At 45.9% G+C, this 13,173-nt stretch overlaps 1 protein-coding gene across 8 annotated transcripts in view; it reads left to right on the forward strand.

Annotated features, from left to right (window-relative positions):
• Positions 1 to 13,173, forward strand: part of HIVEP3 (HIVEP zinc finger 3) — a 533,699-nt gene that overhangs the window by 433,310 nt on the left and 87,216 nt on the right. Inside the window, exon 5 of one of the 8 annotated variants that reach the window (XM_043877708.1) lies at positions 993 to 1,171. The exons of the other annotated variants lie outside the window; for them this stretch is intronic. The gene's annotated coding sequence lies outside the window, so the exon portion shown is untranslated. The remainder of the gene's footprint in view (positions 1 to 992; positions 1,172 to 13,173) is intronic. 8 annotated transcript variants of the gene reach the window in all.

The raw sequence follows: 13,173 nt of genomic DNA on the forward strand, positions 1-13,173 counted from the left end.
ATTTGAGGCTTGGAAATGAATATGTTGGATTATGTATTTGTGGAGTCGTGGCCCCTCACATTTAGTATGGTCCTGGACTGAGGCTCTCTCCAGAATAAATGTGATTTCTGAATGAGTGATTAGAGGGTGGATCTAATTTGGAAATGGGTATGAAAGCATTTTCTCAACAGCAAAGCTTTCTCTAGTAGTTTTCAAGCTTTTAGAGTTTTAGGAGCCATTTAAAAAAGTAAAATCCTGCATGGAATGCCAAGTTAAAGTGGTAGTTTATTAACACCCATTTATTTTCTAAGTTCAAAATTTTTACATCTATTTATTATGAGCATCCATTAACAGAGCAATGATTCAGCTTTGATGCATAAAAACATTAGAAGCTCAGGGTCTAGATCAGGCATCTGCAAACTACAGCCTATGGGCCTAACCCAGGCTGCTGCCTGATCTGTGTAAATGAAATCTTTTTGGAACACCGCCATGTCATTCGTTTAAACATTATTTATGGCGACTTTCCCACTCTAATGGCAGAGTTGAGGAGTTGTGACAGAGACTGTCTGTCCCACAAAGCCAAAAATATTTACTCTTTGGCCCTGTATAGAAGAAGTTTGCTGGTGTCTGTTCTAGATGGTCATTGAATCAGTATATCAGCTGTAACATCCAGGATCACTTTGTCTTTTTTTTTGTTTTGTTTGGCTTGGTTGCATGGTATTAAGAAAGTTCTAAATCGTATCAATAAAATGATGTGAATTGGTAACAGATTTCTCACAGCCGACTGTGCAGCCCAGGATGGGCCTTTAGTTTAATGTTATGTGGACATTTTGGGAGGAGGAGACGGGGATTCTGGTCTGCATCACTAACAGTATCAAACATTTGCTTGAATTCCTTCTTCTTACAGCACTCAGGAAGCACACAGTCATTTGTGACATCTTTGTGGTAATCCATGTAACCCATTCTCATATCACTGAAAGCTTCAGCATGTACTTGTTTGTGTGGTTTTACAGAAGTGTGTATTGTCCTGAACTTCAAAAACAACAATATAAAGATGCCCTGTAAAGAGCTCCAATCTTTCTAGTTGAAGACACATTTCAATCCTGAAGTTCCAGATCCACCAAGATCTGCACAAACCACAGCTGGCCACACCCGTTGTGAAGTGTGCCATCAAACACCTTTGGATGTGCAGGTCTGTTTTTCCTAACAGTTTTAACAGGAGTCAAACTATATTTTTAGGGTAAAATTCTCACATGACATTTGAAGAACCTCTGAAACACCTCTGCAGAACATGATTTGAAAACCGGTCCTTCAGCAAACATTGGTGGTTCTCTTTTCTGTGCTGAAGGACAACAGTGGAGCCAAGGATGCTGAGGGTTGGGGTTGGGAGGCTCAGGAGAAAGTAGAGAAAGATGGCAGAGGACAGAAGCAAGGTGATGCTGTCAGTGGCAGAGAGGCTCATGGGGCAGGGGAGGGGCATCAGTAATGGAAAAAGTACTTGGGAAACACAGAGAAGTCCCAGGAGCCCCTGCTGAAGCTGGGAGGTGTCTCCTAACAATTGATGACCTAACACAGTTCCCCAGGGCTGCTCTAACAGCGTCCAGCCGTAGGCTCGGAAGAAAAGGTCCAAAAGATTAAAATATACTGAAAAATGGTGGGGGGGGGGATGGGGAAGGCACATACAAATCGCTTCTAATCATCATGCTGAAGACCTTTGAGGCCAGTCAGCAGATCAAGACAGGGGAAGGGAGCAAGGGAGATGAGAAGGGGTGGCAGAGGGGTCCTCTGGGTCAGCTCACTAAATCAGTTTATGCAGGAGGCGGAGCACGAGCATGGGTGATAACTTGCCAGTGACCTGAATGGGGACAGATGTCAAGGCCCCAAGGAGGGGGTGACTGGGGCTGGACAGTGGCTTTGGGCATTCGAGGCAAAGCCCACACAGCCAGGAATAAAACCCAGGAGTCCCAGCTCCCGGGCCCCCTGCCTTCCCTTGGTGGGCTGGAGAAGGGAGGGGCAGGCCGGTGGCTTCGGGAGGCTGTGGGCTGGAGAAGGCCTCTCACAGATAAAAAAGCATGAGTTCTTTCTGAGGTTTTGCTGCTCACCCCATAGAAAAAGAACATTTTTAGATTTTAAAAGGATGACCTCATTTTTTTTCTTATTTACATAGCCCTGTTTGTTTATATAGCCCTTTAAAAATAGCCAGCGTGTGCTAAGCTTAGTGCTCCCTCCCACCACCAGCGGCAGAGCCACTGTGTGGGGAGAAACACCTTTTCATCTAAGAGAGGGGCAGCCTTGTTTCCGAGGACAGATGGGAGCAAAACGGGACAGGTAGGAAGTTTCGTGGTTTTTCATGTCGCTCTTCCAAAATAGCCACACGCCTGCCTCCCACTTCCTGCCTGACTCGACTCAGATCGATTTTCTCCTGCCGAGGACTTGTGTTCCGTGAATTCTCAGCTAAGCTTGAAGGGATCCGTCAACAAGCAAACAGGCTGGAGCCCAGAGACCTTGAGCTTGGCATTTTGCATCCCAACTCTGCTGCTTCCCAGCTGTGTGACTTTGGGCAAGCTGCTTTACCTCTCTGTGTCCCATCTGTGAGATGGGGATAACAACACTACCTGCAGTGGCTGTGCAGATTAAATGAGGGAGTACATGTGAAAGGCTTAACCTGAGGCGGGCACGCAGCAACTCTTAATAACCCTCCTAATCAGCAACAGCAATTGTGACAGCTATCCCCTCACCTGGACAGTTTGTTACAGCAGCCTCCCAGCCGTGTTCCCTTCCTGCCGGCTTGACAGCTCCAGCCCATCGCTGTGCTGGCCCAGAGTAATACAAAGATGAAGCACCAATCTGACCATGCTGTCTCTTGCTTAAAATCGACCCACAGTTTTCAACCACTATGGCCGGGATCTGCAGAACTTTCTCAAAATGGCCAGATGTAAATCTTTTAAGCTTGGCCGCCCGTACAATAGCCTTTTGCAGCTACTCATCTTCGCCACTGTAACGTGAAAGCAGCCATGAACAATGTGTAGCAGAATGGGCGTGCCTGAATTCCAGTAAAACTTCGTGGACAAAAACAGGCAGCGGGCTGGATTTGCCAACCCCTGACCTACAGGACGAGTCTAACTCCTTAGCTCAGCATTCCCAGCCCAGCGGTTCCTGTCTTCTCCGTCCCCCTTACTCCTCCTCCCCGGCTCTGGTGGAAGTCCTCATGCTTGACCCCTTGCACATTCTTTCTGGGCTTTCCTCCTCTGCCTCCGGGGTGACCCTGCCCCCACGCATTAGGGACCTTTGCTCTGGGATTCTGTGGCCCCCTGTCTTCACTTCCATGCTGTTTTTACTGTTAGAGAGGGTATCCCCAGGCAGGGACTCTGCCTTCCTCCTTCCTATGACACAGCAGTGAAGCTTTGGGCTTTGTACATGCTCAATAAGCATTTGTGTTTGAACACAAATATCTGTGAGACAGATGGGTACTCTCGGGGAGCTTACGGGCTGGTTAGAAGCTAGAATGTGAGCTGGTGAAAAGCCAGCCAGGGTACCGATTACAAATCAGAAGAAGGAGAAGGCATTTGAGTCGGACCCTACAATGTAGACAAAAGACTATCAGAGATAGGGAGGTCAGGAAGGCTTTCTGTGCTGGGGAAATGGCAGGAGATCAGACCCAGATTTGGGTTCAGGGTGATGAATGGACAGACCAGTAGGGTGAGGGTCTGATCAGGGGCTGGGGTGGATCATGAGGGAGTTTGGACTTTCTCCTGTGAGCCAGAATTTCCCTAAGTGTGATCCACAGCTCTCTCTCTACTCCAACAGAATTTCCTGGGCTGTTACTTTTAAAATGCAGCTTCTGGGATTCTGTCTCAGACTGGAGTCTATGAGCTACAGGGGGGTCTATAAAAGGCTGTAACATGTTTGGGGGTGATGGTCATAAACTGATGATCTTCACATGGACATCACCTGCGGGTATCACCACCAGGCTGAGGAGAGGCAAGGTAGGAATTCTTATCTTCTCCCAAAGCAGAGGAGGACACCCAAGCTCAGAAACAGCAATTGACTTGCCCGAGGTCACACTGCAAATTACTTGAAGATATGGGCCTGACTAGTTTTGGGACATGGTCTGGGGTGGTCCTAGAGGTTTTACAGAGGGAGGAGGACTCATGGGAGCTGTCCCCAGTGCCAAGTCAGTGAGAAAGTGAAAGTATTAGTCACTCAGTTGTGCCCCACTCTATGTGACCCCGTGGACCAGCCAGGCTCCTCTGTCCATGAAATTCTCCAGGCAAAAATACTGGAGTAGGTACCATTCCCTTCTCCAGAGGATCTTCCCAACCCAGGGATTGAACCTGGGTCTCCTGCATTGGAGGCAAATCCTTTACCGTCTGAGCCACCACAGAAGCCCCCAGATGTTGAACAAATGAGGGTATGGGTGGGGCGGATGGATGGATGGACAATATGGGGGCAGAGGAGAATGGAATTCTGAGGTAGTTCTGATGTTGTCAGCCTGGAGGTTTAGGAGAATGGTAATACCAGAGGCAGAGGAGGAGAAAAGATGAGTTTGGTGCTAAGCATATTGAGTTTGAGAGGTCAGCGGGATACCAAGCCAAGATGCTGGCGGCTGGAAATGCAGGGTTGGGGAGTTCCAAGAAGAGGGCTGGTGATCTACTCAGCTGTGGAAGCTGCTGGTGGGGTAAAGTGAGAAATGCCGAGAGAGACAAGTAGGGGATTAAGGACCAAAGCCTGAGCAATGAGCACAGGCATCCAGGAAGAAAAGGCTCGGGTGAAAGAGTCAGAGAAGAAGTGCTCAGAGGGCCAGGAGCAGAGTCAGGATGGGCCAGGACAGACAAAGAAAAGAGAGATTTCAACAGTCAATCACCTGGGTAGCTCAGCTTGGGCCCCTCTTTAGAATAAAACCAGCCAACCTCAGAGAAACTGTGCCATAGGTAAATAAAAATGTCAATCCAAATGAAACCAAAATCACGAGTTTCTGTTTGCTTGGGATTTGTGCTCCCGGCCAGCAGAGCTGCAGGTATGGGCGAGCGAGTGAATCCTGGGCCCGCCTGTCCCACCTGTCAGGACAAGCCCTGCCCTTTGGGCTCTGCCCGGTTCTGGTTGGCATGCTTCCTGGGGATCCCTCTGTTGCTCGGAGCCTTCACCTTCCTCTCCTATGCCTAACTGTTCCCCTTCCCTTCCACTTCCCTCTTTATTCATTCGACAGATTTTTCTTTGGGGGAATAGAGCTCTGTGCAGGGGATCTTAGCTGAGGCCCCCAACCCCAGTGGGACCTACCACTAGCCCACTGGAGAGCTTCAAGAAACAGAAAGTTTCCTGGGTTTGCAGATTCAAGTTGCCTCGAAGCAGGGAGGAGCCAGTCGTGCCTGGGCCCTCACACCCCCGTCTGGGCAGCCTCTGTGTGGCCGCCTCTGTGAATGAGCCATTCTGGGTCAGCTCTGCCTGGGCTGGGTTGGGGAAGCACTGAGGCCCGGGTGTCTGGGTGTTTCCCCCATAAGTCCCTGTAAATATAGCATCTGGGCAGTCTCCCAGCTGGCCTCCCGGGAGCCTTCAGAGTCTCTCATTTCGCTGATCCTGCATGTGCCCCTAAACTCATCCCTTCCCCCGACTCCTAACACGCGCACACACTCACACACGCTATGCAATAAGGACACCAGGACCTCCATCACCGTTATCCACCCTAACAGGGGTATCTCAAACTTAAAACCCACCCTGCCTGGACAGAAGTTGCCACGTACTAAGAGTCACCAAGTCATTAAGACACACACAGAATTGGACATTACTGAGAGACTGGACCAGAACAACAGCAACAACCATTTAAGGTGACAAAGTACACCAATGCCTGCCTCTTGCAGGGGGAAAATAGACAAATATGTTGTCACCTTATCACACACTCTTTTATGAGATATTAAAGATAAGAATCTATTATCTATATAAGAAGTGTAAAGATATTATCTTTTACTTATATAAAGTGTGTGGTGGCAATGACAAGATGCCATCAGGAAAGGAATCAGGTGGTCAGGATGGACCTGCCTGAGAAGTGGCATCTGAGCAAAGACCTGGGCATGAATAGAGGAACCTGGCAGGCTACAGTCCCTGGGGTTCCAAAGGAGTTGGACATGACTTAGTGACTGAACAACAAACAATAGCAAAGGAGTGAGGGAGTGAGCCCTGGGGCATCTGGGGAAGAGTGTTCTGGGCAGAGGTGGGAACCTGCCAGGTGGGAACAGCAAGGAGGCCAGTGTGACTGGAGGGGTAGGGGTAGGGGAAGAGGAGGAACAGAGGCTGGAGAGGTGATGGCAGAGGGTGAATGTGTGCAGGTAATTGAGAAGCTACTGGAGGTCCAAGCCCTGGAGTGGCCTGGCCTGCTGGATATTCTAGAAAGGTCACCTGGCTATGTGTGAAGACCACACTGCAGGAAGCCAGGGTAGCGTGGCAGGCTGGTGCTATCATCAAGAGGTGATAGTGTGGCCAGGGTGGCAGCCTTGGGAAGTGGTTGGATTCTGCGTGTAGTCTGAAGGCAGAGCCAACGTGATCCACCAACAGATGGGAGGTGTAGTGTGAAAAAAAGGAAATTAGGCAGGAGAGCCCTGCTGGTGCTCACATTTGCTCACACTGCTCTCAGGCTTCTCTAAGCCTCAGTTTCCTCATCTGGAAAATGGGGCCATCGGATAGATGACTTCCAGGTCTCTTCTGATTTGAAAACTCACAACTTCAGCTTAAGTCACTGGTGGCTAGGGTGATCAGGGAAGGCTTTGAGAATGTGAGGTAGGACTTGGGCTTTAAAAGGAGGACTTAGACTAGACACAACTGACCGAAAAAGAGAAAGGAGAGGGGAGTTCCAGGCAAAGGAAATGACCAGAGCACAGACTAGTAGGCATGGTCATGAGGCCAGAGAGTGGTGCTGGGGCCCAGGACCATGTGAGGAGGATGCCAGGGCTACAGGGATGGGCAAGCTATGCCCTCTGGAATAAACCAGCAGGTTCAGGGCCCTAGCCTTTTCTGCAAACACTGAGGCCCTCAATTTTGAGCCTGTTCAGATGGATACACTCAGGCAGGAAGCAACAAGGCTTGGCTGCTGTCCGGGGAGAGTTCACCTCCTGGCCCGGCATTGCATAACCGCAGAGTCTGCTGAGCGCAAGGAGACTCTTCTGTGTGGCAGCCAGAGTGGCAAGCCTGGTGGCTCCGGGCTCTGGCACCGACCCGTAGCGGAACAAACAGCCTCCCTTCCCAGATAATGGCCCTCATTGAGCATTGTGTCCATGGCCAGCACCCAGCGCAGGGCAACTCAGCCTGGGTAAGTTTCCTCTCTTGGCTGCTTAGCAAAATATTTACACTACGCCTTTCTAGTAAGACGGTTCCTAGGAACCAGCAGGCAGACAAGCTAGAGAAAAGTGCCCCCCAGTGACCTTGTTCCTGGCTCAGAGAGATGCTTTTGCACACCCATTGTGTGAACCTGGGTTGGTCATTGCCCTCCAGGGCTCTTTCATAAAATAAGGTATTGAGCTGGAAGATATGTGAAGTTCTATCTGGCTCCAAAATTATTGGCATTTTCTCTAAGCGAAGAATAAGTCCATTTTCTCCTTGGGTGCGGGTAGAATTGGTCTGTCCTTTAATGTTTCACAAAGGGCCTCTTTCTCAGGAAGGCATGTGTGTGATTTGGGGGAAACTGAAATAAGAACTCTGAACCCCCACTGACTTGGATCTCTCCTCCTGCACTGTTCGCACCAGCAAAAATGCTGCCCCTCTGCGTGTTTGCGTTTTCAGAGGGGAGGAGGTCATCCTAGAGGATACTGCACTTTAAGAGGTATCTGGACCAGCCATAGGGGACAACCAACCATGTGATCAGAGGGACACTTGGGAAAACTGGGAAAGAGGACTGTCATTAACCATCCCAGGGGTCATCTTGGAAAAGAGAGGTCAGAGGTGTGAGGTGGGCACAGAGCACTAAATTAGCAGAGAGAAGGCACATTTGCTATAAGGCTGCTGCTGCTGCTAAGTCACTTCAGTCGTGTCCGACTCTCTGTGACCCCATGGACTGCAGCCCACCAGGCTCCTCCGTCCATGTGATTCTCCAGGCAAGATTACTGGAGTCCTGGATTTAGTACTGCCATTTAGTACTGGATTTATTGATGTATCAATATTTAACAAATATATTTAATTTTTAAAGAATATTTCAAACAACAACAAAGCACACAATAGGAAAAACAGCAGTAAACCCATCATCCCACTTAAAAAGACTTCCGCAGACACAGCAGAAGGTACTGCCTACATCTTCGCAATTGCAGACCCTTCCCTGCCCAAACCCCCTAGAGGAGACGACCATGCAGACCTTGGTGTTAACATCTCAGGGTTGTTCCCTGAGCACTTACTATGTGCCCAGCAGACTTCACCATGGGGAACAAAACAGACACAGTTCCCACCCTCACAGGGCTTGCTGTGGAGTTGGGTGAGACCCCGGTCCCTCTTACAGAGGCCTTCAGTGAGCATCAGTCTTTGGTTATGTAAATGGTCACCTGTCCATCTGGGGCAATGATAAAGGCGAGGCTGGAAGAAGTCCTGACAACTGCTGTCACCAGCCTTGTGATCCGGGGCAACTCTTCTGCTCCCTGGGCCCCTGCATGTCTGTCTGTCACACGTGGGCTCATAATAGGATTACACTCTTGGGTCCTTCCAGCTCTATGATTATGGGATGTGATGGGGGAACCTAAACCACATCTGCCTGGGGACTGGCTCCATCACTCTGGCAGGCAGAGGGGGTAATGGGCAGCTTTGCTTTTCATGAAAGGGGTGCACCCCAGTGCATTGGGAGTGTAAAGGGGGGAGGAGCTCTTGTGCAGGACACAAATCATTAGTAGAACATGAGGTGGTTTTAGGGAAACACATGTGGAATCCTTATTTTTTTAAAATTTTTATTGGAGTACAGTAGATTTACAGTGTTATGTTAGTTTCTCAGTTCAGTTCAGTTCAGTCACTCAGTCTTGTAACCCTTTGTAACCCCATGGACTGCAGCACACCAGGCTTCCCTGTCCATCACCAACTCCCAGGGCTTGCTCAAACTCATGTCCATTGAGTCGGTGATGCCATCCAACCATCTCATCCTCTGTCGTTCCCTTCTCCTCTTGCCTTCAATCTTTCCCAGCATCAGGGTCTTTTCCAAAGAGTCAGTTATTCGTGTCAGGTGGCCAGAGTACTGGAATTTCAGCTTCAGCATCAGTGTTTCCAATGAATATTCAGGACTTATTTCCTTTAGGATTGGCTGGTTTGATCTCCTTTCAGTCCAAGGGACTCTCCAGAGTCTTCTTCAATACCACAGTTCAAAAACATAAATTCTTCAGCACTCAGCTTTCTTTATAGTCCATCCATACATGACTATTGGAAAAACCATAGCTTTGACTAGACGGTCCTTTGTCGGCAAAGTAATGTCTCTGCTTTCTAATATGCTGTCTAGGTTGGTCATAGCTTTTCTTCCAAGGACAAAGTGTCTTTTAATTTCATGGCTGCAGTCACCATCTGCAGTGATTTTGGAGCCTAAGAAAATAAAGTCTCTCACTGTTTCCACTGTTTCCCCATCTATTTGCCATGAAGTGATGGGACTGGATGCCATGATCTTAGTTTTTTGAATGTTGAGTTTTAAACCAACTTTTTCACTCTCCTCTTTCACTTTCATCAAGAGGCTCTTCAGTTCCTCTTCACTTCCTGCCATAAGGGTGGTGTATGAAACAGTATGAACAGTACTGTTCCTACTGAACAGTATGAAAAGGCAAAAAGATATGACACTGAAAGATGAACTCCCCAGTTCGGTAGGTGCCCAATATGCTACTGTAGAAAAGTGGAGAAATAGCTCCAGAAGGAATGAAGACATGGAGCCAAAGCAAAAAAAACACCCAGTTGTGGATGTGACTGGTGATGGAAGTAAAGTCTGATGCTATAAAGAGCAATATTGCATAGGAATCTGGAATATTAGGTCCATGAATCAAGGCAAATTAGAAGTGGTGAAACAGGAGATGGCAAGAGTGAACATTGACATTTTAGGAATCAGTGAACTAAAATGGACTGGAATTAATGCAGATGGCCATTATATCTACTACTGAGGGCAAGAATCTCTTCGAAGAAATTGAGCAGCCCTCATAGTCAACAAGAGTCCAAAATGCAGTTCTTGGGTGCAATCTCAAAAATGACAGAATGATCTCTGTTAATTTCCAAGGCAAACCATTCAATATCACAATAATCCAAGTCTATGCCCCAACCACTAATGCTGAAGAAGCTGAAGTTGAACAGTTCTATGAAGACCTATAAGACCTTCTAGAACTGACAACCAAAAAAGATGTCCTTTTCATCATAGGGGACTGGAATGCAAAAGTAAGAAGTCAAGAGATACCTGGCGTAACAGACAAATTTGGCCTTGGAGTACAAAATGAAGCAGGGCAAAGGCTAACAGAGTTTTGCCAAGAGAATGCACTGGTCACAGCAAACACGCTCTTTCAACAACACAAGAGAAGACTCTACACGTGGACATCACCAGATGGTCAATGCCGAAATCAGATTGATTCTATTCTTTGCAGCCAAAGGTGGAGAAGCTCTATACAGTCAGTTTCTGTTAGTTTCTGGTATACAGCAAAGTGAATCAGTTATACATATACATATATCCACTCTTATTTTTTTGATTCTTTTCCCATATGGGTTATTGCAGAGTATTGAGTGGAGTTCCCTGTGCTATACAGCAGGTCCTTATTAGTTATGTATTTTACGTATAGTAGTATGTATATCGGAGAAGGCAATGGCATCCCACTCCAATACTTTTGCCTGGAAAATCCCATGGATGGAGGAGCCCCGTAGGCTGCAGTCCATGGGGTCGCTAAGAGTTGGACACTACTGAGCAACTTCACTTTCACTTTTCACTTTCATGCATTGGAGAAGGAAATGGCATCCCACTCCAGTGTTCTTGCCTGGAGAGTCCCAGGGATGGGGGAGCCTGGAGGGCTGCCGTCTGTGGGGTTGCACAGAGTCAGAAACAACTGAAGCGACTTAGCAGCAGCAGCAGCAGCAATATGTATATATCAGTCCCAGTCTTCCAATGTATCCCACCCCACCATCCTTTGGTAACCATAAGTTTATTTTCTACATCTGTGCCTCTACTTCTGTTTTGTAAATAAGTTCATTTGTACCCTTTTTTTTAGATTCCACATATAAGCAGTATCATGTTATTTGTCCTTCTCTGTCTGACTTACTTCACTCAGAATGATGATCTCTAGGTCCATCCATGTTGCTGCAAATGGCATTATTTTGTTCTTTTTATTACTAATATTCCATTGTATATATATATACCACATTTTCCTTATTTATTCATCTGTTGATGGACATTTAGGTTGCTTCCATCTCCTGGCTATTGTAAATAATGCTGCAGTGAACATTGGGGTGCATGTATCTTTTTGAAGTATGGTTTTCTCCAAGTATATATCCAAGAGTGGGATTGCTGGGTCACATGGTAGTTCTATTTTAAGTTTTTTAAGAAACCTCCATACTGTTCTCCATAGTGGCTGTACCAGTTTACATTCCCACCAACAGTGTAAGAGGGTTTCCTTTTCTCCACACCCTCTCCAGCATTTCTTGTCTGTAGATTTTTTGATGGTGGCCATTCTGACTGGTGTGAGGTAATACCTCATTCTAGTTTTGATTTGTATTTCTCTAATAATTAGTGATGTTGAGCATCTTTTCATGTGCTTTTTGCTCATCTGTATGTCTTCTTTGGACAAACTTCTGTTTAGATCTTCTGTCCATTTTTTTTATTGGGTTATTTGATTTTTGCATATTAAACTGCATGAGCTGTTTTTATATCTTGGAGATTAATCCCTTTTTGATTGCCTTTGCCAGTACTTTCTCCCATTCTGAGGGTTGTCTGTTTGTTTTGTTTATGGTTTCCTTTGCTGTGCAAGACTTTTAAGCTTCATTAGATCCCATTTGTCTATTTTTGTTTTTATTTTCACTATTCTAGGAGGTAGATCAAAAAAGATCTTGCTGTGATTTATGTCAAAGTGTATTCTGCCTAAATAGATCTTTAATCCATTTTGAGTTTATTTTTGTTTATGGTGTTAGAGAGTATTCTAATTTCATAATTTTACATGTGTTAATAGCTTTCCAGTTTTCCCAACACCTTTTATTGAAGAGGCTGTCTTTTCTCCATTTTTCACAGATTAGGTGGCCACAGGTGTGTGGGTTTATCTCTATCTATCTTGTTCCATTGATCTATATTTCTGGTTTTGTGCCAGTAACATGCTGTTTTCATTACTGTAGCTTTGTGCCAGTAACATACTGTTTTGATTACTGTAGCTTTGTAATATAGTCCAAACTCAGGGAGCCTGATTCCTCCAGCTCTGTTTTTTCTTTCTCAAGATTGTTGTGGCTACCCAGGGTCTTTTGTGTTTCCATACAAATTGTAAAAATTTTTGTTCTAATATTGTGAAAAATGCAACTGGTAATTTGATAAGGATTGCATTGAATCTGTAGATTGCTTTGGGCAGTATAGTCATTTTGATTCTTGCAATATTGATTCTTCCAATACAAGAACATGATATATCTCTCCATCTGTTTGTGTTGTCTTTGATTTCTCTCATCAGAGTCTTATAGTTTTCTCTGTATGGGTCTTTTGCCTCTTTGGGTAGGTTTATCTATTCTTAGGTATTTTATTCTTTTTGATATAATAGTAAATAAGATTTTTTTCTTAATTTCTCTTTCTGATCATTCATTGTCAGTGTATAGGAATGCCAGGGATTTCTGTGTATGAACTTTGTATCCTGTGAATTTACCAAATTCATTAATGAGCTCTAGCAGTTTTCTGGTAGCATTCTTAGGATTTTCTATGTATAGTATCATGTCATCTGTAAACAGTGACAGTTTTACTTCTTTTTCAATTTGGAGTCCTTGTATTTCTTTTTCTTTTCTGATTGCGTGGCCTGACTTCCAAAACTGTGTTGGATAATAGTGATGAGAGTGCACATCCTTCTTGTTCCTGAGCTTAGAGGAAGTGCTTCTAGTTTTTCATCATTGAGAATGATATTTCCTGACATTTATTGGGTATAGACTGTATTATGTTGAGGTGGGTTTCCTCTATGCACAGTTTCTGGGGAGTTTTTAATCATTAATGGGTGTAGAATTTTGTCAGAAGCTTTTTCTGCATCTATTGAGATCATCATA

The sequence above is a fragment of the Cervus elaphus genome, chromosome 20 (genome assembly GCF_910594005.1).
Source record: "Cervus elaphus chromosome 20, mCerEla1.1, whole genome shotgun sequence".
Classification (NCBI taxonomy): Eukaryota; Metazoa; Chordata; class Mammalia; order Artiodactyla; family Cervidae; genus Cervus; species Cervus elaphus.